The following is a 27,319-nucleotide window of genomic DNA, read 5'->3' as shown; positions in this document are numbered from 1 at the left end:
CAAACAAAGGAAAATTTTGTAAACACAGCACCAACACTGATGGAGAGGGCTATAGAACATCGGGATTTAGAGAGCCGACTGTAATCATATCGTAGCGCATTAAATGCGTTAGATAAACAAATTATATCATTAACTAAATTTATGAAATCACGAAATGAAAAGTTCTTGGAGTATTTTCGTACCATGAAATAAAATGTACTGAATTCCTGAAATCATGAAACCATTTCATTGAACTCATTTCTTCCTTTGTAGTTCATTGATATTCCACGCTAGACGGTTTGAATTACTACCCCATTCAACACCACCACTTGATTTTTACTTTTCGAAAACTTATTCAAGGTCTCGAATTTGACTCGAGAGTCGTGATAAGTCCACATACAGAAGATGAGCATTATGTCAAGGGTGAAAAAAGGATTTATTATTTTACGCTTAAGTAGCGGCATTAAATGGAATAGTACTAACTAGTCGAAAACATTCTACCAAGAAGCTTTAAAATTATTTTGCTATTTATCAGTTGATCTTTGAGTCGATTTGTGAGTCTTTTTATTCAATAAGGGAAGAACATACCCCGTGCTCTGTTTATCCCCATTACTACAACGTTAACCCTATGTGCCAAAATACTTAATCACAAAACTTATCAATTCATTGCACTGTTGATAGCCAAAGTCCACCAAGTATCTAATCACCCGGCTTTGTCTCATTCTAGCCACCTCACGTTCTCGAATATGTAAATACCACAAACACGTCCCACATGCCCGCCTCAATTTACTACATCGCTAGGGGGTGGCGTCCGAACAGGTGGTCTCGATTCCAATTTATGAATGAAAGTCCCGTTCGGTGCGGCGCAAAAGCTTCGGCATCCAACACGAGGTTTTTCGTGTGGTGCCGCCGATGGTTCGGATGAATTTTCCGCTTTCCTACCGACTGGGTGGTTGATTGGTAAGTGAACAGCAGCGCGCAACAAGCGTTTCAGTGTGGGATTCATTCCTCCTCCTTGCGAGGAAACCACACTCGGGAAAAGCGGATGGCACGCGGGCTTAGAACAGCAGCAGAGTGTATAAAAGCGTGCTGCTGGCGGAAAAATTCGCTCAATCGCGCTTCAACAAGTGGTTCCGCAGTTTCCGCTGGCTGATAGAACAACGTAATCGGTTTTTAATAGGGTATTTCCCCCTCCGGTGTGTGATGTGTTACGGATGCATTTAAGTGCTGTGAAGGAAGTGACTTTTTGAAACTTTTCCTCGCCCGTCGGTGAAAAACGGCGGAGTACCTTCGCGTGTTGGAAGTGTAATCTTAAGGCTCTCAACATCACTCGCGGCTATGTAAGGTAGCTATCATACATTAGCATTGATGGGAAATGTGTGGATTTTGGTTTCTGGTGGACTGTACAATATTTTATCTATTGTGTAACCATTAGTCAAAGACTAATGATGTTCAGCTGGAATAATCGAACAAAAACGGACGTGAACTAAGAACATAATTATATTTGGCTGGTAATGTATTATGAAGCTTACGATTTGAATGTGATGAAGTGGAAGGTCGTCTAATGAGATCAAAAATGTAGGGGGATGTATCCCCCGTGCTGGATACATAAGCCATTTATCGAAAAACTCTCTAATATTCCGGATTAGGTTTTGCTTGTATACCATATATACAAAATATGATCATTAATGAATCATACAAACTGTATTTGCTAATTTGAAGACCTTTCCAGAAAAAATATTTTAAGCTCTTTTTAGTGGAATGTATTCAACCGTCTAAGACGAGTTAAGTAACGTCCATTTGATTCCACCAATTGGTGGAACAGGTGCAAAGAAATGAAAATTCTCCTATCTGGACCTGGGGGACAGCTACCGGATACAGAAATGGATTTTGCAGCACAATTACGATATCTATCACACACATCACACATCATTCAAAATATGGCTAATATTGACCATCTCCACATGATCAGAATGCATTCGATTGGTTATTATATTGTTGATCCAATAAAGGTCAATTATTTTTTTACTCAATAAGAAACCAGCGAAAAGCGATGGACATGTTTTGATTCGTTCTTGGTACCGAAGTGTTTTGAAAGAGATCTTACTTATGTATTGCTGAATATTTGAAAAATTAAAACTTCTTAAAAGTAATATTCGCATTTTCCCGGGTTTTTGTGCTTCTTCGAGAAGGCGTTGCAAATATTTCGGACGGTTCTGCTTCTGGGGTTAGTTTTGTTTGTGGACACTATAATAGAGAATTATCTACTTACCGAATGAAGAAAATTAGTTCTGTATTTAAATCGAAAAAGTTATTCACAATATTGTGAAAATATGCAATTGTTACCATAATGATGGGTCACTTTCATGTAGCATCATGTAGAATATGGATGATACCATTTTTTTGTTATAGCTATTTTTCGCTTGATAAACCTGGGGTGAAAATTGGTCTTACTGACAGTTTGAAGGTCGGAAAACAAAATCGTTCAAAAAGATATCTAATAATTTAGTTTTCTTGCATTAAGATGCATTCATTCTATCCTAAAAGTATTCTAAGTATTTGAAACATTGATCTATTCTCACTCCGATTTGACCCTTCGTCACCTCGGAGTAGGGTGGCCATAGTTCATCCATATCCATATCTAGTATATCCAGTATATCGACCATATCCTAGTATATCTATATCCTATAGTCCTCTTTCTTCAATAAAAATCGGATGTCCTTCTTTTGCGCTTAACCTTCCGCAACTCGCTTCAACTTTCATAACACGAGAACTCGCGTGTTGTATAAAGTACAACAATCCGAAAATCCGTTATATCGAAGCCAATTAAAATTATATCAACGTAATTTTTTTAGGATAATTATAAAGGGGAAAGATACTGTCATTGAGGATATCTTTTTAAGTCCAATGAATCTTTTGCTGGTCCTCCGGAAGATCCGGAACCAACGGAAGGCCGATGAAAATAGTCAATTTTCTGAAATAACGACGCGGTGTTTCCTACAACATTTCTAAAAATCCGTTGTGAAACAAATTCTAAATCCATCTATGATCCCATGCGGCCCTATGAGTCAAGAAAAATAATGATTTGGAATTCTTCCACTTTGCGGCACTGGTGCATAATGAACCTACCAGTTTGGTTCGTTATCTCGGGATCTATGAGATTATTATGAGAGGTTATTTTCCGTTCTCTACAAAGTTGCTCGAGGATTGGAAACCAATATGTTGAGAAGCTGTTAAGTTTAGAATTTAGCCACAAGGCGGCATGTATATGAGCTATTAGTTTGGTTCGATATCTTGGGATCTGTGGGAATTAAAAAGTTACCTTCTTTTTCAAAGTTGATCGAGCATTGGAAAACAATATGTTGAGAAATTGATTAGTTTGGAATTCATCCGGAAGGAGGCGCTATCCCGACAAGAAGGTCATATCAAAATTATATCAACATATGTTGTTATGTTATACTAAATTTCTATTACAAAATTTGTTAGAAATATGATGCAGAATGTTGTTAAAATATCTAAAGTTTACGTTATCGTTTATTATCGATATCGTCATCGAGTTATAGTTTTGCTCTACAGCTTTGCTCGGGAAGTTTCTAGTGCGGATGCTTTGAGAAGGATTAAGTTTTACATATAAATAATTGGGAGATGGGAAACATGAGTGTATCTTGATAAGTTATAAACATATCGTATTGAAAAATTTAAAGCAGTTTTAAAATTATTGATAGCTAGAACTGAAGCATTTAAAAGAAAAACGTCCCTGTATAAAAAGTGTGGAAGTAACAGGGATTTGAACAGTTGTAATTTAACAACACTGGGTAGCATATATGTCGAAAGCCTCAAGAGCCTTAATCCTCTCTAAATTTCGCTGCACAAACTCTTGATATGGCAGTCTCATTCAAGGTTATTTTGAACAACGTAACCAAGGTTGGTCACTTTCTTAATGTACTCTTGTTGGACGTTGTCTAAATAAATTTTTAGTAAAGCGTAATGCTGATCATTTCTTGAGATAAGCATAACTTTAGTTTTAGATAAAAATCGATTAAAAAAATGAAAGCCCAATTAGAAATGTTCAACAAATCAGCATTAATCTTTTGGGACATCAATGATATAGGCATTCCCTTAAGAGCAAAATATAATTGCACGTCGTCGGCAAACATATAAATTTTACAATGTTTCAGAACATCAGGTAAATCGTGAATGAAGCAAGAAAATAGCAGTGGTCCAAGTATAAACCCTTGTGTGAGAGACCTTGTCAAATGCTTTTGCAAAATAGATTAATAAAAGGAAAGCTACACCTTTTCTTTCAATATTTTACGGAGTGAATGTCATGATGCACTTTAAGGAAAGCAGTGGTTGTACTATGACCGTGACGGAAACCCGAGTGAAAACTGTACAGAAGGTCAAAATTATCGATATGGTTACGTATTTGATCTTTAAGAATACATTAAAAAACCTTGGATAGCGCACATACAAATACTGATGGGTCGAAGATTTTCTAAAATATATATTCCAGGTTTCTTTTTAATTGGGATTATCTTAGAACACTTCCATGAATATGGAAGTTTGGAGGTGCGTATGATCAAGTTGAAAATGTAACATATAATCTGGCAAACATAAGGAGTTAATAAATTATTAAAATTATTATGGAATGTTATCTGGTCTTACTGCATTAGATATAATCTAATTGATGGCAATAATTACAACATTTTCTGAAATTTCTGTAAACCTGAAACCATTTTCATTTGAAGGTGCGATTCGAAACAGATTTGTATCATTAGTAAAAGTGGAACAAAAGTATTCATTGATATCGTCATTGCTGTAGTCATATTTTTCATTACGAATAACAGATGTATTAACATTCATATTTTTTTATTTTCCATAGATCTTTTTTTGAGTTTTAGAAGATGTTAGATTACCAGACACATGGCTTCTTTTTACGATGTTTATCAACGTGGTAATTCTGATACAAAAACTCTTAAACTGACTATACGATTTAAAGCAGATCTATTTGTTTTCCAAAGTTGATGAGCGATGTTACGCTCTATTATTGCATGTGCAATTTCTTGGCTAAACCAAGAATTTTTCTTTGGCATCCATGTGAATCGGAACGAACTCATTTACCAAATCAAGTAACATCATATAGAAGAAAATAAACAGCTAAATCAGTATCAGATATGCTAGAGAATAAGTTCCAATTAATTTGATAAAATGCGTCTAATCCGTGGAAGCCATGGAAGCCAAATTGCCATATTAAAAAATATTTTCTGGGTTTCTGTGATGGTCCCTTCAAACAGATATCCAAAGATTTTCTATTCCACATCTCGATATTTCCATGAGTCGATGGTCCCTTCAATATCGACTCACGGAGGTTTGACTGTATTGTTGTTGTAGGGTAACCAATTGAGTTGCACTCACAAGACTACATTTTCTTGATTTCTAAGCTGCTGCTTATTCCGTTGCTGGCTTACAAAAATAAATTTGTTCTGCATTTGTTTGACTAGTTTCTGGTCAATGAAACAGATATTCAAATGATATTTTAATGTGATCACTAGAGTGATTCAAATTTTGACTTTTTTGCCCCCCGATGCTTAAACGATTGCATCTCCCATTTTAATAATCCTCCTAAATTTTTAAAAAATTTGGATGTAATTAAACTATGCACACGTCATTTATAGTTTGTATGGAAGTTACAGTGAAAACTGACCCTAATGTGAAAGACCGCTCCGTGAGGTGGCACATGAACTCTTTAAATATAATCAATACATTGAGTACACAGAATACTTCTGAAGCTGAAAGGCAGTAGTTTTTGCGAAGCGAAGTCAAAATTTTGAATCACTCTATTGATCACTCTGTTTAAAATGGTAATCGTTACAACGTGTTACTCTTCAAATCGTGCTCCGTTAACGTGTTCGTTAAAAATCTGAGAATGTATACACAATAATATGAGGTGGTCCGGAAAAGAAAAATTACGTTGTTTGCCAGTGTTATTAATGTTCAAATTAAGTGTTTCCGAAGTAATGTACCACAAATATCCATACCAGACAGTTATCGTTAGACCAAACATTAGACAGGCCCAAGTAACATTTTAAGTTTTATAACGCTCTTGAAGACCATAATTTACTCTTCAAGAGTGTTATAAAATCATCATATAACCAAAATGTTACTAGGGAAGGAGCAAGCATATTATTTTCCCCTGAAGAAGACACCAACCCCGTGTCGAAACGTTGGGCAAATAAAAATCTTGTTCCAATCTTCAAAGAGCCAGGTTAAGGTGACATAACAATAAACAGTATCAGAAAATATATTTAAAGCTCTTTTTAGTGGAATGTATTCAATCGTCTAAGATGAGTTAAGTAACTCCATTTAATTCCACCAATTATTTCGATATCTTTGCAGATACATATTTCGACCACACAGTTGTGGTCGAAATACGTATCTGCAAAGTTATCGGAATAATTGGTGGAATTAAATGGAGTTACTTAACTCATCTTAGACGATTTAATAAACAGTCGATCCTTCAATACTATATATACAATAAGCTCATGTCGGAGTTGTGAATTAAAAACGCAACGATCTTCTTATTGATGCATTACAATGGAAAGATAAGACTACGCATTGGATCGTTCGGACAATGAAACACGAAAATTCGTTTCAATTTGGAGTGTCCAAAATGTGTACATTTGGAGGGCTTCTCAGATAGTTGCAATTTTGGAACATTAATCAACAACTCATTTGAAATTACTATTTCATAATTATGTCATATTGTGACATCAACGAAATGGAGATTCATTTATTTGATATTTCATTAAGATTTCTTTCATAATATAAAAAGGTATTGTGGCAAAGAGTTATTCACACTACTCATCCAACACGTTAGGACACGTTATGGTAAAATCCATAATTCGCTCCTATAATGCAGTAATGTAAAAATTTTAAATTTTGAACTACTTCCCTTCTCACTGTGTAACGCTTTTTATACGATGGATGATTTTTTCTTGAATTATGCGCAACGTTAGGGCACAACCCTTTCCCTTAAAATGTTATGTAAATTGTGTACGTCACCAAATTTAATTAAAGTGACATTATTGAGTAACACAGATTAAAATTTAAAAATAAGAAGTTTACCAAAACATCTGATTAATCCCCTGTCTTGTGTTGTCTTTTTCGTACATTATAAGAAAATGTATTTTGGCCTTAACTTTTGAGCCCATAGTTCGATCCAGCCTATTTTCAATAGGGAACAATGGGCCAACATTCTCTGACGAATGAAACTTGTTGCGAGTAAATCGGTTTAGAGTAAGTGCTTAAAAAAGAGTAAAGACCATTTTTGCTCACACACAGACAGAAAGTCCCACACACGTACACACTGACATCACCTCAATTCTATGAAATGAGTCGATCGGTTTACAACACTATTAGTGTTTGAGCTTTTTTTAAATGCTTTTAGAGCGATCATATAGCTTCTAAGTATACAGGTATATATGGAAAATTCGAAGCAAATTTTTTTCTCAAAATTTGTGTTCAAAGATTTGTGTGAAAGAACGGCGCGGCTGAAAAAAAAAACAACTTTTACTGCCCAATTGGTAACCTTCTTTAAGCAGCAAATCATTTGAGAACTGCTAACTTACATTCCAGATACTCAAATTATCTTCCTGCTGTACAGCATCAGTATAATCCGCAAACCTCGAGTTGAACAAATATAAATACCAGGATATTTAATAACAATGTGAATGTAAAGACTTCTTGTTGATTTTTCAGTTTCTCACAGTTCAAATAACAATCCATTTCGTCCAGAAAAAATAATGCCAGATTCGATACTTCATGTAGTATTGAAATAAGCTTTTCCAGTTTCCTGGGAAAACTGCGAAAAAAACATGCTTGGTCAAATTTGCTGAATGTTAATGCGCCCATCCGCCTCTTGCTCAGTTCCATTCCCTACACTTCACTCCACGTATTAAGGGCAGAAAATGGTTTATTAGCGAAGATCTAACAGCTTAATACGGACATCTCATCACTCGCTTCTCACCAGGGACGGGAATGGTTGACATTTCTTTTTACCATTCCTTCTTCTATGCAAAAAAATAAAAACAAAACCACGGCAGCCACAGCAGCAGCCACGTCAAGCAGACGACAGTCAGCACATGCCTTTACCATTTTCTCTCCCCACAATTAATGTTTTCGTACAATAATTTCACAGCGTATAACCGTTTTTGGTGGGAAATATTCATTTCATTACTACTTGCTTGATTTAGAGACAAGAACGAATAAATCAGTACCTACGGATAGCACTCCTTCTAGGCTTTGCGCCACAGGTAATTGAACTCGATTCTGTGCTGTTTGCGCTGCGCACGAGCCGAAACAAAAATCTCACGCAAATGTTGACCGCGCGCCGGCACGACTCTAACGTAGCAGCAAGCAAACAGTTTGCTTCATCGGAAAAATAAATGTCACGATGTCGCGTACATTTTTTTTGGCAAACTGTTTCGGCTTGTTTGGCGCAAGAAATTTGACTGAAAAAAAGATAAACATTCGCATAATCAAAGTGTTTTAATGTACATTTCCCAACACTGCTTCTCACACTGATAATTCACATAAAGTTTCCATATAACAGAGATCACCTAAAATACTCGTTATCGTTCCACACCTATTTGTAAGGACGTGGCCGTGGTAGTCGTTGATTAATAAAATACACAAATGCAATGGAATTTGCAACGTGAAATTGGTAAATCAATCTAGTCAGCCGATCATATAATTCTCGGGTACTTATTCAAAAGGCCCAGTCAACACAAGATCGTATATGATGTCACATAAGATGCTTAAGTGGAGGCCATATAGGTACATCCCCATACAATATGTACGTATATCGCCTCCACTTTAGCGTCTTATGTTGCATCATATACAATTTTGTGTTGACTTGGACGTATCTGGTTTTGTAAACAAAGATTCAAACGTCGATTTATCCAATCTGATGGCAGTCCTTTGCAAACCAACACTACCAACAGGTAGCCGAAGGGTTCCCCTACCTGTCTGTGGTGATGGCTTGCGTGGGAGTGCCATCAGACTGGACAAATCGACGTCCGAATCTTTGTTTACAAAATCACATACGTCCTTTTGAATAAGTACCCGATAATTCAGTGTGCGGTTTCATCATATATAACTTTTAAAACACGCCTTCCTGGCTTTTTTGTCCTAATGTACCTTAATAACTATAGAATCAATGTAAAACATGACGTAGAATATTCAACGGATATTTAAAACCTCTAAACAAGAAAAAAAATTGAGCGAAAAAAAAAATGTCCATATAATCGAGGTAAAAAGTCCATATAATCGAAGTCCATATAATCGAGGGTCCATATAATCGAGGTATACCTGTACTTAGTATACGCGAAAGGCAAAAATGGGCAATTTTTAAAATTTATGTATCTTACAATTGGTGAATTTGGGCAGAATTTTCTTCATGGTCCTCAAAGCTTAAGAGTTCAATAGTGTAGTGCATGATGTTTTACTGCGGGGTATTGCGGGGTACCAAACTGTTTTGTTCCTTAAATATTGCGTAAAATATGCTTTCACAGAACTACTAAAAACTAAATTGTGGACGTAGCTATTATTATATTATTAAGCCTGTTGCATAGATCTGTTAAGGAGCTTTGTAACGATATATAAATGTGTTACTTTTGAGACGAAAACATGGCAAAGCTGTCCGTTTTCCCAAAAAACGTACAAATATAATTTCTAGGAGGGGCCAGTTGGAACGCCCCACCCCTCCCTAAAAAATCTAAAAAATAAAAACCGTCCTGATTATAGAAATATAGGTTATTAGATGTGTATTAATCACATTTAACTCACCCAAATCGAAAATTGGCCTTTTGGTAGTTTTGGCTACTCCTTTATATGGGGCAGTCCTATTGTGCAAGGTCAGAAACATAATTGTTTAATGATATACATATTCCTGTTCTATTAGACTACCTTTGATCCGATTCAAAATAAACTTACTTTAGAACTACCGTCGTTCGGGGTGACATTGGGCCTAGGGGGTAAGATTGGGCCAAAAACGAAAAATGTTAAACTCCTAATATCTCAGAAACTGTTACGAATTTTGAACAAAACTTCAAACGGTTCAAAATTAGGGGAAGGGGGGGCAATATGCCCTAGCTAAGCAAACACTGCTCTATGGTCTTATTTGTAACGCTATTCATGGGTATTTTTACATTATGCATCAGTTAAACAAGATAGCTAGTTGATGCCATTCAAAAATTGTCAAAAATCTCAATCATATTGATAATATTCACATTTCAAAAAGTGGTGATATTTTGTTGCCGGAAAACTCATGAGGCAAAACGCCTTTCAGCTGGCGGCTCCTAGGGAACAAAGTACCACGCGTCGGCGAATCAGCATTCTAGTATGGATAGTCCGTGGAGACGCAAGTACTTTGTAGGTTATTGCCACTAGGGCGTTTTGCCTCGCCAAAATGTTAGATGTTTCTTCAAAATGTGGAAATTTTCGGTTTTTCCGACCTTCCCATGCACTATTTTGAAACTATCTTCGCCTATCCTACATAATTTTAGATCTAGTTTTGTTACGGACATATTCATGACGGTAAATATGAGGGAAACCACAAAAGGCGTTTTGCATCGGGGGGGCGTTTTGGGGCCTCTTCCCCTATAGTAAAATTCACGTCTAGTAAATCACAAAACAAATTTAAAGAACTAATTGTGCTCGTACCATATTGCTTAGAATTTGAATGTAAAACTATTGATCGAATGAACCCGTATTAAAATAGTGTCAGTAATGCCCCACAAATCTATTACATAACTAGTTTTTAGATCGATGGATACCTGGTTATCATGTTACGATAATCTGTTAATATTTTATCGAATTTTATGAATATTTATATAGCGGTTCTGGTTTTTCGTAGCAACGAGCAATGCACGCTGAAAAGGGGTGAGATTGGGCCAAGCCTTTGGTTGATTTGCCATACATAGTTGGTAAAAGCCGTAATGTAGGCAATTATTTTTAATGAACGATTGAATCGTTGCATCGTCACCGCTGAACTTTATTGTACTTGGCCCAATGTCACCCCCTGTGAGGGGTGAGAATGGGCCAATTTTAAACAACATATAACTTTGAAGAATTTCCCTCATTTATTATTTTTTCCCACACAGTGGTAAATTCATTGTTCAAGCTTGTACCAAACTAATTAAAACTTGATTCCAATGTTAACTACTAGAGCTTTGTAACATTTATTTGGAGCATACCACATTTTGGCCCAATGACACCCCCGTTGGCGGTACATCAAAAGAAGCACTGAAACGATCATTCTTTCAAAAATCTTCGAGTCAATCGCAAAATATGTCGCAAGTAGTTGATTAAATTCGTTGAAAGCTTTTTGTTTTCGCTACTCAATACAATTCTGCCACAGAGAGATATCACTGTTCCGACCTTACAGTCGAGGAACTTATGTCTAAACAGATATAATTAATAATAAGGATAATTATTGTTTTTTTCGGTGATAATTATACTACTCACAGCGAAAGGGAGCAGATGAAACCGCAAGCATGCAGCAAGTGTGAAGTGAATAGAAACTAAAGATTAGCAGAGGGCCATATGAGAGATCAAGCATTGTTGAAATCGCAGTTATTCTGTCAAACGTCCACCCAGGAAGCGCTTGGATACTGACGTGCTGATCACAGACTACTCCTGGGCAAATTCCAAAACAATTTCACAAGAAGATTAAGAAAAAATTTTAATGGAAAATAGAAAAGTATTTCCTATTAGCCTTCCTAATGCATTAAAAAAAAATACTCATTGTGCATTGGAGTCCATTTTGAACCAAGATTTCATCACGATCCCAAAATCTAAAATTTCAGCAGATTTTCGATTTTTTTTGGCACCAAACGAAAGCTGTAGGTTACAAGAATGTCTATGTGAAGATTTATCCAAATTGAACGCTCTCTAGGACTCCGGAAAATCTGTACCAAAGGAATACGGTTTCACTTTTCAATTGGACTCCTAAATTTGGAGTTTCATTCTATGAAATATAAAATCGCTAACGTATATGCGCTCCGATGATTCCAATTCTATTTGCAATCATATGTGCATCATTTCTGGGAAATTTCATCTAATCCTACAGCTTTCGTTTGGTGCCAAAAAAAATCGAAAATCTGCTGAAATTTTAGTTTATTCGATCGTGAGTATATTAGATCGTGATGAAATATATTGGGTTGAAAATATAAGAAAAAATACAGGGAGGAATTCCTGAAAGAATGCGCTTCAGAAACTCAAACGAATTTCATGGGGAATTTTGTAAAATTTTCTGAGGAAATGTAAAAAGTTTTTGAAAAAAAATGGAAAAATTTCCGGAAAAATTCTAATGTAACTTTCTGAGAAAAATACATAAAAGAATTATGAGTAAATTGTGGAGATTTTGCATGGAATTTGATAATAATTTGCTATGAAAAAAATTGAAAAAAAAATCCTTCTTATTCGGAGACTAGCTTTCTTGGGAAACAAAAGAAGAACAAACAGATGTGATTTCGGGAAAATTAATTACAATCTTCCGGTGCAAAGATAAGAAGACTATGAGTTTTTTTTTCAGAAAATTCTGAATTTCCCGGAAAACCCAAAAAACAATTTCTAGAAAACAAACTAAAGGAAAAAATAGCAACGTCGATTCACGTCGCCGCAGACACCTATTTTCGGACCGTCGCCACACCTCTAGTTTATTACAGTTACCATTACACCTTTTCAACAGTCTCCATTTCAATTGAGGCAGGTTTCAAACGGCCTATTTTATTTTCAGTACAACCAACACCAGATCGATAGTGAATTTCTGATCAACATGTAATTTATTATTTCTAAATTCAGCAAGCAGATCTCTACATTCGCTTTCTTTTTTCGGAACCAATCTTCGCATCAAAATCGCCCTAACAACGAAACAATGATTCAGATGGCGCCGTACGCTACTCAACTGGCATGTCCTCATAATAAAGCGAACGCTAATGAAGAATCTAATTAGATTTGAATGGAAATGTATCATAAAGTTGATGTGATTTGCTTGCCATGAAGCAGTAGGTGTCCTGCTGGAAAGCTGACAAATTTATATTTTCATTTTCATGAATAAGAAATAGACTGAACAGCAAAATAGACCGTGTGAATAATTTAGTGGGGAGGAAATCGACCTCTTGAGTTGTGCGGTTTTTATTTAGAATATGTTGAACGGTGCCACTCCGACGGGGCACCGAGGTGACATCGTTAGTCACAGCGACAAATGAAAAATTAAAAGCTCCCGTCAATTGTGGTGGGCCCCGCTCGGTCCTCGGTACCGAGTGAATAAAATGAATAGATTGAGCGCAATCGAACTTCGGCGAGGGATAAAGGTACGGTGATCCGTGGTAGCATTGATTGGGATTAAAAAGCGTAAAGTGAATAAATCCGTCGAAAGGTGATGGTTATCCCGCTTAATGAGATTCGGATGGAATTTTATTTGATTTACTGGCATCGAAGGGAATTGAACGAGAGTGAGAGCAGACGATTTTAAGATCGAAAAGAAATATTCGTCATTTTTTGTACATAAATTACTGTTCCTCTTAGGTAACCTTTGTGCAGTTGTTTCATTGAGAGAAGCGAGTACCGTACCGAATTATTTCATAATTTAATTGAACATAAATGCTTGGAATTAACTATTCTTACTTTGTACGATACTGATGTAACCGTGATATTTAAACAAGAAAGAAGCGGTGACTTTCACATCAGAAAACTTTATCTAGTGATAATAAAGCTCGTAGTCTGAATAGCATATTGTGGGTACACTTTCTCAAAGTCATAACCTTCAATAACACCAGAGTTTTTTTTTTTTTTTCACGCGCACAGTAATTTATAGAGGAACGGTTCGGCACATCATCTTATAGCTCCCATTTCCATCCCATAAAAAAGCAATGGCAAGGAATTTGATTTGTTTATTATTTTTATGATTTTTTCAGCAGTGAGCACGAACAAAGAGGAAGCGATGAATTTGGTGCCGTATTTCTTTGTTTAGCGATGAGATGGATATATGTACAGTGAGATGGAGATCGGAACATTTCCCTATTTGTGGAAAAATAGTGTTTGTAGATCCTATTCATTATCCGTTTCCACGTAAGCATACAGCCTTATGGTTCACACAGAATAGAATATCTCAGCTCGTCCTCAAACATGTTGACTAGAACGATCTAAAAATATTTTCTCCATGCAAAAAAAACTGAAAATATAAAGATGACAATTTGTTCTATTTTCAACCACTTACATGCGAAACTGTGAAAAATTATTCCCAAGGGGAGCGGGCTCGCCCTGATTGCTGGAGATTTTGCTTATGGATTTAGTTTCCCTCGACGGTATAAAAGATTCCCAATAACATGCTTTTTGGCTTGATATTTTGCTAGCAACCACATTGTTGCCTTCGACACCAAGATCGAAAAGATAAGCTGGCATTTGTTACGTATGATTGTACCAATGCAGGCAACAGTATTCCTGAGAAGTTATTTCATATATAAATGGTTTGATGTATCGGTTCGATCCAAATATGAATGAAAGATGATACCCAATATATCAATTTAGTGTTCAACGAATTCTTCATTTCGTAAAACTTACTATTCACGGGTGATATTTTATACTTTTTATTACCAATTTGAATACTTACTAAATACATTTCTAATTCTATACTAAAAACGTTGTAACTCATAAGAAAATTTGTTTTTGCTGATATGTAAAACCCACGATACATCTACCCTAGGTTAGATAGAGTTGATGGAGTAGATATATTTGCGTTGTCTCTTCCTTATATTGATACGCCGAGCCGTTCTATGTCGTATGGTATTATAAATGGATTGGAAAGAGTATCTTGATTGGGTTCATGCTGTGAAAAAACACATTTTCACGAGTCGATTCATCATGCTGAAATTGGTCAATATAAAACTTATTCTGCGCCATAATCATAGGCCCATAGAAGGCTTACCATAGTGTGAATGAAGTCATTTTTTATATATTTTCTAACAAATCAAATCAATAGTGAGTATATATTTGATCATTTGAACACGTTTATCGATGATGTCTTTTGATGATGAATTTTGTTGAAACGGTTCACAATCACGGTTCAGAAAATTGTCTCCAAGTACCGGACACTATTGAAACATGTTCAAATATGACCATGTTCCTGATACGTGAGTGAAGACATAATTTAGAATATGAAAATGTGTCCTTCTTCTTATTGGCACTACATCCCCACACTGGGACAGAGCCGCCTCGCAGCTTAGTGTTCATTAAGCACTTCCACAGTTATTTACTGCGAGGTTTCTAAGCCAAGTTACCATTTTTGCATACGTATATCATGATGCTAACACGATGATACTTTTATGACCAGGGAAGTCGAGACAATTTCCAATCCTAAAATTGCCTAGAACAGCACCGGAAATCGAGTCCAGCCACCCTCAGCATGGTCGTACTTTGTAGCCGCGTGTCTTACCGCACGGCTAAGGAGGAAAATGTGTTAGTAGAGCTTATTTGACTCTCCAGTTACATCCTATTCCATTCCAGTCTTATATCCTATTCCAAATTCTTACATTTTTCAATGACATCTTCAATTTTGTTTTTGCTTATTTCTGTGGCTTTCTGATACCTTAGCAAGAAGATACAATTGAATTGAAGTAAGTTTTACAAAACAGGTGTAAATAATAGCTATTTGATCACAAGAAAAATCTCACTGTTCGGACATGGGGGACAGCTACCGAATACAGAAATTGATGTTGCTCCACAGTTACGTTATATATCTAACAAATCATTATCGTTATTTAAAATATGGCTAATTTGCATTCGATTGATTTTAATATTGTTGATTCAAACTTTCTAAAGTTAGTCCATTTTTTAAATTTCGTACCAAGTTTACAACTTGAGGATCTGATATTTCATGCAGGTAGAGCACTTTTCAATAGCTGCAAGTATCATTTTGAGAAGTGTCCGGCCCTATAAACTATGCATAATTCGAATCACCTGCTTGCATCATTGCTTCGTCGCATATGTAGAATAATAGATAATAGAGCGAATTGGTTTTTTGGCAAATTAATTCGAACGAATTTACCAACAAATCAGTTTGCTCGAAAAAGCGTTCAAAATCAATCGGAGTTAGATTCATTGTTTACACTTGCAAAAGTATCTATTGTTCTAATCAAAGAAAGCACTGCAGTGCTACAGGCAGGTACATTGCTACAATAAATGGCAGTAACATCATCTTCGTCAATGAGTGGAAAGATATGATTTTATATAAGTAAAAAGTAAATATTCAGTAAGAAAAGTTTCGCAGGCCTTTTCCCCTGCAGGGACAACCAAGGATGGAGTCGTTAATTTAGTCAGAATTAAACTCTTTTGTCAATAACTTGTTCCAGAAGCTGAATATCGAAATATGCTGTATGGAGGATTTTTAGCAAGGTGATTTTGTTTCAATGTTGTCCAATATTCACAGCATGAGAACGTTAGTAAGTATCACATAATAAAATAAATGGTAATAAATTACGACCATTTAGTGTAAGTTACTGTATTTAGCGCTCTAACACTGTAACTAGTTGCACTCAAATACGGAACCTGTACAGCAAAATTATAAAAACTCTATACTGCCGTTATACGCATAACTGTTACATGTACAAAGGAAACTCAGCAAAAAGTGACACATAGGCGTATTACCGTACATAATTTGATGATTTATTGGCAAATAAGTTTACATTGGACTAAAAGATCGACACCGTGTCTAGAGGCGACCGGTATTCGTCTTGATCACCAAGTGCCGCCAAATGATGACAAATTATACGTAAGGCTATATGTTCGCTCCTAAAACAAACTTTTTATAGGAGGCTTGGAGACACATAGTGTTATATACCAATTGACTCGATGAATTGAGGTGATGTCTGTGTGTGTGTATGTGTATTAGGGTGTCCCGAAAAAAAATCTATGTTCGAAAAGTCATGGTGCTCAACCCTGAAATGAAAGATATACCTGACTGGATAATTTTTGTAGAACAAACCGAATTTCTAAAAAAATCATTTAGAGGTCGCGCCAGATCGATTTTTGAAAAATGAGCCTTTTTTAGGTAAAAAATCAAATATTGGGTCCTTTCACAATTTTTTTAGGGTCACCCATTCGTTTTATATTTTTTTTATTTTTCTGTGGATCTTTGCCCATATTCTCCTTGAATTAGTTTTTGGTATTATGCGTTTTTACAGTCTGCAGAACTTTTTAAATATCGAAAAACAAACATTTTTTTGGCGAATTTTTGAAGTTACTTCATCCTACCCCAAACAATATTTTTTTCCCCTTCGGAAAAACTTACATACTACAAAGAGAGCTATTTATAAGGAGTATTTTCATAAAAGATCCAAGAAATGTTGTTCTGGGGCTGAGATATTACAGTTTTAGTAAATAGTCAAAAAGTGTACAAATTCGGTACTTTTTGTTTCCATGTTATAATTTCATCGAGATTGCACCAATATTTCAATTTAAATTAAAAATAATTCAAAAGCGAATAAATGGGAATATTTTCTAGGTAACATAGCTTTTCTTTCCGATGGAGATGGTTACATGAATTACAGGATTTGGTCGGAGTATATGGATGGAGCCAATTATAAAATGATATCACACCCAACAGCTAATATGTAGCAATATACAAGTAATCAGGTTTACTATGATCTCTTTATTAGTTTTGATTCAATAATAGGATGCTTTTCACGACATACAAAAAAAAACAAGGCAGGCTCAGCATGTATGTAAACATTCAGTTTGAACGTAAACATGTGTCGTCACTACTATCTTCGCACAAGCTGAACTGAGACGATGCTCTAGGGTCTCAGCATGCTTACTTTTGTACTCTAACATGTGGCGATAAAATATGCGTAAAATAGAATAATCCACCTAGCGGTGATGGTGCCTTTCTCGTTCGTTCAAAAGGTTTGGAAAAATCTAAAATAACGCCAATATGTGGATTGGTCTTTTCCTCGTTTGTCGGGTGAAGATCACTGCGTCCAGATTTTAGGACTATTGTGATATACCCTTTTACTGTGAAATACGCAAGTTATCTCAGTAACATGTTTGTCACTGAGATACCTTGGTATCGACTGAACTCAAGACCATCTATTATTGATGAATAGAGATCCTGAGTTACAGTATGTGACTCCCCCATTCTGGCGAGACTAGCTTTATGAAGCCAACCACGTCCTTGGGGGATAAGATCCATATGTCAGCAGGCCCTAAAAGGGCTTGCTGAGAACTTTGAACCTACGTTGGGTGAGTGCACTGCAATAGCAGAGGATGTGTTCTGATGTTTCTCTCTCCTCGTCACAGAAGCGGCAATTTGAGGTTTGGATTGCTCCGATCTTTTGTAGATGGTATCTGCAGGGGCAGTGTCCAGTTATTAGACCGGTGTAGATGTTGAGATCCCTTTTGTTGAGACCTAATAGTTGTTGGGTTTTCTTGGGGTTAATCGTTACGAGCCTTTTGGATTGGCTCGTATGGGGAAGTGCATTCCAGTTTGATGTGATTTGACTGACCATATATTTGTTCAGTTCCATTTTACAGAGCAGTCTGAGATCCCGCAGAAGGGCTCAGGGCCAATGAACCTTTCATTAGATCCATTCCTGGCTAGCTCATCAGCAATCTCGTTTCCCTTTAGACCCGTATGTCCTGGGATCCAATATAGGTAGATTCGATTGCGTATGGATAAGTTTTTCAAAGCCAGAATGCATTTCCACACTAGCTTTGAGTTACAAGTGTAGTTATTAAGCGACTTAAGTGCCGCTTGGCTGTCAGAGAAAATACATATTTTTGCAAATCTATACTTTCTCCTCAGGCATAATAACACGCATTCTAATATTGCATATATTTCCGCCTGAAATACTGTGGGCCACTGTCCTAAGTGGACAGAAATTTTTGTTGTAGGGCCATAGATTCCGGATCCTGTCAGATTATTCATTTTCGAACCATCTGTGAAGAAATTTATAGAGCCTGTTGGAACGCTGGGTCCACCTCCTTCCCTCCTGGCGGGAAGGAATGAACACATCGTAAGGTAAGTCATAATTGACTACCGTTTCCATCCAGTCACTACAAATTCCTATTGCAGGATTTATGGCAAATTCATTTAATATGCTGAGGAGACCCGTAAGGTCTCCCGACAGCAATGTTTTTATTCTCTTTAACCTTAGAGCACTTTTTTCCGCTTCCAGCTTTATGAATTGATCTAACCGGGGCAGGTGAAGCATTGCGTCTAGGGCCAAAGTGGGTGTACTACGAACTGCACCAGTGATGGCTATGCAAGCGGTGCGTTGGATTTTGTTGAGCTTAGCCCTTGCAGCAGCCTCATTAGTTTTAGGCCACCAGACAAGGGAAGCGTAAGTTGTCCTGGGACGGACAATGGTTTTATATATCCACATGATCATACTTGGTTTTAGGCCCCATCTTTTACCAAGGGTTTTGAACAAACCCAAAGTGTATTGAGACCTTTCTGCACAACTGATTGGAGATGAGAGTTCCAATTAAGCTTTGCGTCGAGTATGACACCTAGATATTTTACTTCACTTGAATAAACTAATTGTGTTTGATTCAAGAAAAGGGGTTTCAGTTGTACCTTTCTCCGTTTGGTGAAAGGGATAATGGAAGTTTTTGTAGGATTTATGCCTAGTTGATACTTTTGACACCAGGAAAAAGTGTGATTTAGGGCAGATTGCATTCTTTCCACGATAACACTTTCGAATTTGCCTCGTACAATAATGACAACGTCATCAGCATATCCAACCACTTCGAAGCCTCTTCTCTCTAAGCTGTCTAGAAGCTCATCCACCACCAGTGACCACAACAAAGGAGAAAGCACTCCGCCTTGCGGACACCCCTTGTTGCTTTAACAGTGATGTATGAACCGCTAAGCTCAGCGGAGATTTTCCGATTAGCTAGCATAGCATGTACCCAGCTAACAATGCATGGGTCAGATTTTCTCCTCAACATTGCTCACCCTATAGACGAATAAGAAGCGTTATCGAATGCGCCCTCAATATCAAGAAATGCTACAAGAGCAATTTCTTTTTCATTAAGTGTTTTTTCGATTTTTTGAACTACCGTATGTAGTGCCGAGATCGTAGATTTTCCACTTTGATAAGCGAATTGGATTTTTGACAAAGGCATGGCTTTCATAAATTTGTGATTTATGTACTCGCAATATTCCATCCATGCCAGGAGACTTAAATGGCTCGAAAGATCTCACAGCCCTCTCAACCCTGGCCCGAGTGAAAGCTTCCTTTGCAACCTTTATTGCGTCTTTTTTTAGACCCAGAAACCCATGATTGGATCTCTTGTGGATCTGAGACAGCAATTCCAGTGCCTTGGTCGCCGATGCTCGACTCAGGGATTGAATCAGGGAAGTGGATCTTTAACAATTCGTTCAGTGTATCGCTAGGCTCTACAGTGAGCGAACCATCCGTCTTTCGGAGGCTACCCACACCATTGGAGTGGTCTTTTGAAAGAGTTTTTTGGAGTCTGGCCACTACGGGTGTATTCTCTATGCTTTCACACATTAGAATCCACGATTTCCGTTTGGCTGACCTTATTTCTTTGTTGTAGTTCGTCAGGGCCTTTCTGTATAGGCTCCAATCGCCAGTTCGCTTAGCACGATTGAACTCCCTACGCGCAGTTTTCCTAAGCTTCTCAAGAGTTTTATTCCACCATGGAACGTCTCTACTCGAACTAGTTGATTTAGTTGGACAGCTCTCTTGGTAGGCGTTAAGGATTTTGTTTTAATGGATTTGGACGCATCTTCCAATTGTGTTATGGACTTGATGTGACTTTCTATGATGTACTCTTCGGATCGTAGGATAGCTGAGTAGGATTCCCAATCAGTTTTCTTAGGATCTTTAAACGTTTTTTCCATCCTTAGAAGGGAAGGGGTCCCATTCGAAGATGATGTGTTTATGGTCTGACATTGATATTTCTTCAGAAACATGCCAGTTTTTATTTTATCAGAGATAGACCGACTACATAGAGCCAAGTCCAAAACTTCCTGACGAATGGAGTTTTCAAACGTGGGCTTGTCACCAACATTACAAATGTCAATGTTCTTGGAAGAGAGAAACTGTAACAGGTACTCACCTCTGGTGTTTATATTGGTACTTCCCCATACGGTGTGATGTGCATTTGCGTCGCACCCCTATGACGAAAGGGATGTTGTGTCGGTGGCTGTAGGCTACGAGCGCAGCTATTTCTGGAGGAGGATTTCGTCCACGTCACCTGGGAAGTATGCCGAGACCACCAAGATCTCTCTACTCCCTCTGGCGGAAGGTACCTCCATCCTGACCGCTACGATGTCCCTTTTTATGAATTCTGAAATTGGAAAGTATTTACAGTTGTTATGTAATAAAATAGCCGCTCTAGGAGAAAGCTGGCTGTCATCATATACCAACTTACATGAGTGTTTGGTGAACCTCCGACAGAGCACACCCGTGGCGCTCTCAGCATGGTGGAGGTTCACTTGCAGAACTTTATTCGCCATTTCCGGGGTTCCCACTTTTTCCGGACGACGACTGTCCGGCTTTTGGATGTTGCGGATCATCAGGATGTCGTTTGGTATTACAGTCTGGGTTTCTCTCTTCCCTGTAGCAACCTGGCCCGCCAGTTTCGCCTCTGTGGTCAAACTGTCGCTTTTGCACCCCCCTTTGCCCTGTTTAGATACCTTTGGTTTGGTACCACTAGAGCAGGGGTCGCATGTAAGCTTCGAGCTTTTCCTTTAGAGGCGGACAGACTAGCCTTTATGGTGCTTTTGGGGTGAGATTTACTAACCTCGCCCGAACCGGAGGCTTCCTCAGATTGCTCTTGGGTAGGCCTTCCAGTCGGATTGGCGGTAGCGGCAGTCGGTTGATCTGTAATCTTCCTTAGTTGGATTTCACCAAATCAGTAGTTGAAGGTGTATTTGGACTTCTTCAACTTTTCCATCGACGCACCCTCTACTGTGAAGATCCATTCAACATGAATATCTTTCAGAATGGATCGTTTCACAATACGCCAATTAGTTGTTGTGATGTCATTTTGGCTTTCTATGAGAGCCTTTATTCGGTCGTCATCATAGCTGGAGCTTTGTGGGAAGAATGCTCGGATCATCTCTGGACGTGGAATCGCCACTTCGTCCATTGCCATCAGCTCTGCACCTTCCCAGGGTTTCATGGATGGGGATATTCTCTTTAACCACTCAGCAGTCTCTTGATCCTTACAGATTAGAACCATGTAACCGGACTTGTAGATGAGGTTGTTGAATTTGGGTTTTATTGGCTCGTTTCGCTGTTGAACTACTCTGAGCAGGAGTGCTTCTTGTAGAAAGGTCTAGCTGGGCTGTAGTGAGTTGGATGGTGGGGAAGAAGTCTTTGGGTATTATCCCGACCTTCACGCTTTTGGCCATATCACTGTAGCTGATACCAGCTGTTTTCCTCATGGGTGGGTTTTGTTGTCCAGACACGTTTTTCTGAGGCGCGCGGTTTGAGGACTGTTGGGCGCGCTCTCTCGGATCCAGATGGTGCTTCACCCTTTTTTTGTTTGGGGTCCTCTGTGGCGGATTTGTCTAGGTCGTTTCTCGAGCGTTTTGAGGAAGTGGGCTCGCTCTCCTTATTCAGGATTATGGACAAGGCCTCATTCCGGTCTTTTCCCTTCTCCCGGAGAGTTCTAAGCTGCTTCCTCTGCGAGCGTGTGAGTGTGGGGATTTTCTTTCTCAGGCACCCTTGGCTTCCAGTAGAACCCTTGTTATCTTCGGATCCTTTGCTACTTGCTAAAGATTTTTGGGGGTTGATGATGATCCTTATACCATCATCTTCGTTATCTTCCATGTCCAACAGGTTGGAGTCGGTTGATGAGGGGTTGTAGATCTGGATCAGCTTTGTCGAAACATGTGCTGCTCCGGGAGATAGGCGTTGAGGCAGGATATTTCCATCTTCTCCCTGCGAACTACTGAGTAGCTGGTCTTCGGTAAAGGCCAAGCTGACTCAGAGTATTCTCCACTTCGCTCTCACACGACTGAGAGAGGCAGTCGTCACCTGTGAGGGTTGTTTGTAGAATTTGTACTCATTTTTGGTCCCACGAGTAGCTAGGAAATAAATGTCCGCTGCACCAGTGCCCCGCCGTAGTGCAGTAAGGGCTGCTTACTGGGGTGTTCGCCCTGGTGCACCCCAGGCTCCGTTCGCAGTTGAGCATGTTTAGAACCCCCTCAACCATTCAGCCCTCGGCACGGGTCGCATGACACCTTGGCATTGGGGTTTATCCATTTTTGCTTTACACGATGGCCATGAATAACAGCCATCGCAACCTTCCTCCTTTACCAGGGCTTAGGACCTGTAGCTCAAGTTCTCAATAGTTTCACAATCTTTCGGACATGCAACTACAGCGAACCATCATTGCTAGCGGAGTTATAGGCATAACGCCGAACGCAACTTGTTGCAAACAAATCGGATGAGCATAAGTGCAAAAATGGGATTTTGTTTTTGTAAAATTAGTATTTTCGCCATAACTTCTGATCCAATTGTACGATCCGGCCAAGTTTCTATAGGAAACAATGGGACATTCTGCGTGCAATTTAATGCGAGCAAATCGCGTAGGGAAAAGTGCCCGAAAAATGAGTGACATTTTTTAGCGATAAATTTGTATTTTGGCCATAACTTTCGATCCCATAGTCCGATCCGGCCGATTTCAAATAGGAAACAATGAGACAATGAGACACACACACATTCGTTGAATTGAGTCGATTGGTATATAACAATATGGGTCTCTGGGCCTTCTATAAAAAGTTTGTTTTTGGAGCGATCATATAGCCTTTACATATACTTTGTATACGAGTTAGGCAAAAAGCCGTAAAAGTCTCACCAACTTTCAGAGCCATTTCGTTTAGTTGATATTAAAACCCTTCGTAGCATTAATTACACATAAATTGAAGAAAGCGATTCATTTGGTATGTGAGTTAGGAGATGACAAATTCTGCTTTAATCAGAGCAATTCAAAGTATCAAGCCGCCCAGCTAGCTTCCGGCGTATTTTAATTTAAATATTTCACAATTTTTGATTTATTTTTTCCGCATTAAGGCTTCTGATTAACTGTTTACAATTTAATAACTTCAAATAAAATTATTTTCAATTTTTAGAATTGAAACTGCCATAGCATCATTCCATAAACGAATATGTACAAGATACAGTGATGGCTCAATTTTTAGCATGTTTAAATTATTTCTGATTTCGTCTACATCTGATTTTATTTCAGTTTTAATGTGATTTCCTCACGATCCAATTTTGCAACATTTTTGGAAGTATGTATGACAGTCAAAAATAATTAATTTCTTTATATTTGTTCTATTCGACCTCTCTAAAGAATTTTTCTCGACACATTTTATAATGAGCGAGAAAGGCATCATCACCGCTAGGTGGATTAATTATCGGCTGTCGGATAGAAAAGAAAAACTCCAGTTTCTTTTCTATCCGGCAACGGGACCACTGTCAACCACTTGGTGGCGAAACAAGGCTTGGTTGTGGACAGCGGAACTTTTATTTCACTACGGATTGCAAAGTGCCAAAATACAACTGGCCTGACCTGCCGAATACCGTTCGGCCGAATGCCATTTGTTGTTTGGCCGAATAGACCACTTGGCCAAACAGACCATTAGGCCGAAAGAGACATTTGGCCTAAAAGGTCATTTGGTCGAAATGGTCATTTGGCCGAAATGGTAATTTGGCCGAAAGGGTAATTTGGCCTAAAGGGTTATTTGGACGAATATATGTCCTATTAGGCCTAATAGGTCATTTGAAAAGTCAGAAATAGGGTGGGAAAAGAGAGACGTCGCACTTCCCACTAATTATTTCGCACTACTCACTTTTTACAATTAGAAATGAGGAGTGAGAAGTGAGACGTCTCACTCCCAGTCCTCATTTCTCACTTATGACTTCTTACTCCTCATTCTCTTTGATGTTTGTGTTTGTGTCTTTTATGTGAGTAGTGAGACTATTCACTTCGCGCTTCTCACTTTTTACAGTGAGAATTGAGAAATGAGGAATGAATAGTGAGACGTTTCACTTCTCTCTCCTCATTTTTCTCTTTTCAAATGATCTATTCTGCCATGTCTTATTCGGCCAAATGTAGTATTCGGTCAAAAGTCGTATTCGGCCAAACGTCGTATTGGGCCAAATGTCCTATTTGGCCAAATGTCCTAATCGGCCAAATGTCCTATTCCGCCAAATATCCTATTCAGCCAAATGATCTATTCGGCCAAATGTCCTATTCGGCCAAATAACCCTTTTCGGCCAAATTACCCTTTCGGCCGAATCGGCTGGGATCGATTCGTGGTCCGGTCTAGAAAATCTTCGGGTTGCAAATTTTCTCAGCAAAAGTATAATGATAAACATGATAAACGAATGCAAAAATGGTATGCACATCAGCCTATAAGTTATCTTAAGCTTTTAGGCGTTACCCATACTGGACCTCCGTACCGCAGCATTGAAGCCCCCACGTTTTCTAACAGCCTTGCGGAAGCTGGAGTACACCCTAAAGCTGGTCGCCATCATTCTTTATAGAGCCTCTGTCGCCGTCAACGCATGCTGGCAGGCGTACTCGACATTTCTGATGAAGTTTAGCTTATTGTCGAGCATCAATGGAATCTCCGTATATGGTCATCGGTGCATCCCACTAGCTTGACTCCTGGCGGGAGTTTAAACCTCCGTACACTATCGTACACCACGTCCTACATCAATGGACCCTAGGGAATTATTCAAGATATTTACGAAAAAAAAAATGTCAGAAGCTAATTCCCAAAAAGTTCTTGAGAACATTCAAAAATTCTGGACAGTAGTCAAACACAGCTTTGGCTATAGAATTGCTTGCTAGAAAACCCCACAATATATCGTGATCGTAGTCTATCCATTTACCTCAGGAATTCCATGAATTGGAAGTTTTTTGAAAAACATTCCATAGAATTCCAAGAGACCTGTTCAATAAATTAATTATTAATTTATAGACGATAAAAATCAATTAAAAACTGCCTGATATTTTTTTAAATTGATTTATCGCTTGACTGATTAACCCCTCCATTTTTGGTTCTTATTACTGACGCTAAATTATAAATGAACTTGAGCAAGTTCAGCTTCAGGTCTCTCGAAATTTTGCTCCGTTCAACTTCACCGATAATGTCATTGAGTTCCACCATGACGATGATCTCCATTGTATTGTGCTGCTGCATACCGCCCATTGGCGCAACTAGCTTCTGGCCTTGCAGAATTCAAATAGAGCGATTCTGGAGCAGCATACACCATGCCGAGGAACTTGAAACTAACCCTATTTGAGGGTCACCATTCTTTGCAATGATTATTTACGCTTTTTAAACAAAATTTTGTTCTTGAAAACTGGACAGACCAACTTAATCAAGTTATTTTTAAGTAAGGGAGAGTGTTCCGAAACTGACCCCGGTCTATCTCACAGATGGCGTTGTCGGCGAGAATGAATACTGCCACATCAGTACTAATTTGGACGTAGGCAGCCATCTTCCAAGGTTGTGTTTTTTGGAGGGTCCGAGCCATATTGTGTTTGAAATTTTTTAGCTGCAGGAGCTCTTGCTTAATTAAATACTGAATGTTATGCTGACAGCCGCACGAGAATATTAGAGATTACCCGGCGAAGTTATTCGAATGTCTACTAGAAAAGTAATAAATTCACCCATACAACACTACAGTAAAATGCTAAGAACTTTGCCTGAGAAAGCTAAGGATGGCGACAGAACCTCTAACGAATAGTAGGTCAAAATGCGTCCCTAAGCAAATCTCTTGATTTAATGGTGATTTCATCCGAAATACTGTAATTTCGAAGTGTTCATCAATAATCTAGCATATCAGTCATTATATGGTCCAACATTTTTTAAGAAAAACCAGCAATATTACAAGAAAACGATTTCATTCCAAAATAGTGCATTTTCATTCAAAATGAACGACGCTGGACAATATGCGCCACCCAAAAATAATAATCAAAATTTTCTAATATTTTTCAGTGAAATAGTCACACTATTTTGCAAAAGATTAGTGTCAGTCTTATACTTTACGGTAGTCAATATCTTAGACTAATTAAAAAAAGGAGAAAATATTTTTTATATATGAAGAAAAGCATTGTTGACGTAAACACTGAAATTGCATCGGAAAGAGTCAAAAAACATTTTATTTTTAAAAATTGAAACACATAAATTTTGACATTTTTTTGTGTAACGGCTGGCAAATGTTTTTTGGCTACAGTCGTTCACAAATTTTGAGTCAAAATTTGGGTTCATAACCAAGAAAAC

General features: G+C 38.0%; 1 pseudogene; it reads left to right on the top strand.

Annotated features, from left to right (window-relative positions):
- Positions 1 to 1,103: 1,103 nt before the first annotated feature.
- The window catches only part of LOC134217790 (uncharacterized), an 86,489-nt pseudogene continuing 60,273 nt past the window's right edge, over positions 1,104 to 27,319 (top strand).

The sequence above is a fragment of the Armigeres subalbatus genome, chromosome 2, assembly GCF_024139115.2.
Source record: "Armigeres subalbatus isolate Guangzhou_Male chromosome 2, GZ_Asu_2, whole genome shotgun sequence".
NCBI lineage: Eukaryota > Metazoa > Arthropoda > Insecta > Diptera > Culicidae > Armigeres > Armigeres subalbatus.
The sequence above is the reverse complement of the archived record's forward strand: the minus strand, read 5'-3'. Positions and strand labels throughout refer to the sequence as shown.